This window comes from Tupaia chinensis, unplaced genomic scaffold (genome assembly GCF_000334495.1).
Source record: "Tupaia chinensis unplaced genomic scaffold, TupChi_1.0 Scaffold000066_1, whole genome shotgun sequence".
Classification (NCBI taxonomy): domain Eukaryota; kingdom Metazoa; phylum Chordata; class Mammalia; order Scandentia; family Tupaiidae; genus Tupaia; species Tupaia belangeri.
The window spans coordinates 680818-682895 of record NW_006159525.1 but is presented as its reverse complement, the minus strand read 5'-3'; positions in this window follow the sequence as shown (position 1 = coordinate 682895).

Here is a 2078-nt window from a genome sequence, read left to right as displayed (position 1 = left end):
CCTGGGGGGTGATTTCTCGCTTTCTGTCTCTCTGTCTCTTTGTCTGTCTGGTGAACACATGCGCCCTGTAGCAAAAACCTCTCAAAAAAAAAAAAGTTTTAAATATACGCTGTGAAAAAAAGACACAGGCAGCAGACAGGACTCACCGATACTTTGTCTACTCACTCACCAGACTCATTCTCCCATTTCTTCCCTTCCCCTGATTCTGATCTCCTCTTACTAAGCGTGGACATGCCTGAGGCCCCTTTGCTGTCTTTTTCTCTACCTTTTCTTTTTTTAAAAAAAAAAATTGCGCAGGGCTTCTGTGCTTGAGAGAGAGAGAGAGAGATACAGAAAGTGAGAAAGCACCCCACAGGGGAGCGACCATGCCACAATCCCTTCTCCATTTTCCTTTCAGAATTTGGGGCAAGCACTCACACATAGCCAGCATGTTTTTCAAGCTGCCGGATCTGGGACTCAAACCACATAGTCAGCTGTACAGGACTCAGCCACCTTAACCACCACACCACCTGCCGAAGCCCCTCTCTATCCTTGCATTGTGCTGCTTGGGGTACAGCTTTTGTGGTTGCACTGGCCCACCTACTGTTGAACATGGTTGCGATCAGACTGCTAGGGAGGGGTGTGAATGTCTGACTTAGGTCATGTAGATTAGGCCAGTGCACAGAAGGTGCCTCTGTTTGGATCTTAGAAACATCGCAGATTTTAAATGAAATGAGAACCCTTCGTGTCCTCATCGCCTTCTCAGCCACCAGCGTAGATCGGTGCTGATTTCCATCACCATCCGTATCAGTCTGTCCATGGTAGGGTTACCAAGAACTTCTCATTGAAAACCCAGTGAGCGGCTTTCAACCCTTGTCACATCAACCTTTAAAGAATCCGAAGTGCTGTGGTAATGCACGGCTCAACCGAAGCCAGATCCCTGCCTAGTCAGCCTCAAACATCCCAGGCATGTGCCAGAGCACTCAGGATCTTACAGCTGGAGGAGGTGGGCGGCAGCAGCAGTGGCAGGGTGCCCCCCTCAGCTCTCCACCTGTCTCCTCTACATGCACACATACTCTGAGTAAAGAAAAAAAGTTGTGCAATTGTGGATAACAGTGAAACTTACAGAGAGCCTACTGAGGCAGGTGTTGTTCTAGACACTTCTCATATAATTACCAATGTCGGTCTCAACAATCCTACCAGTGGACATCCTCATCATCCCCATTTAGAGCAAGAAGTTGAGGTTCATAGAGATTAAGTGGCATAATTATGTAGGCACCAAATCCGGGACTGTCGTCTAGGAAGCTGTGCATTTATCACCATGTTATAGTGCACATAAGGTGCTCCTGGGGCCCCCGGAAGACAGTCCTGCTCAGCTTCCTGGACTTGGGTGAAGATCCTCCAGCCACCGGCTTTGGAGCACTTGGTATGTGGTTATTTTAAAGTAAGGTGTTTCAGGTATAAAATACACATAAAATTTTGAAGAGTGCACACAAAAAGGATACAAGATGTTTTGGTAATTTAAGAATATTTTGGATAGTGTGGGTTAAATAAAACACATCACTGAGATCAATGTCGCTTTTTAATTTTTACCTTAAAGTGTATTTACTACAATATCTGAAACCAGGACCGTGGCTTGGCTGCATTCCCGTCGTTCAGTCTTGGCTTAGACATCGGCCAGAGCGCACGAACCCGACCTCCGGCTTGGAAACGGCATTAAGCCGGGGATTTGGGAGCCGAGACCTGGGGACCTACAGGCTGGCACTCAGGCTAGGAGGCTGCACAGGGATCTGCCACTCGCAGTACTGCTCCCCATTCCGGGCGCGCTTACGGGCGCCAAGCCACCGCCGTCAAACGCCGAGAGCTTAGCAGGTGCCACGTGGCACGCTCCGTGGCGGGAAGGCTACATCCAGTGCTGCCACCGGAAGTCCCGCCCCTCAGGGCGAGGCCCCGCCCCCTTGCCCTGGTTACGCATGCGCCGCTGCTGCCCCGTGGCTTTTTGGCTTTTTCTGGCGTCGTTGCTGTTTCTAGCCACCTGCAGAGCTTCTCGCAGCAGGGCTGTCTTAAGGTCCTCCAAGTGAACCTGCGTGTCTAGCGGT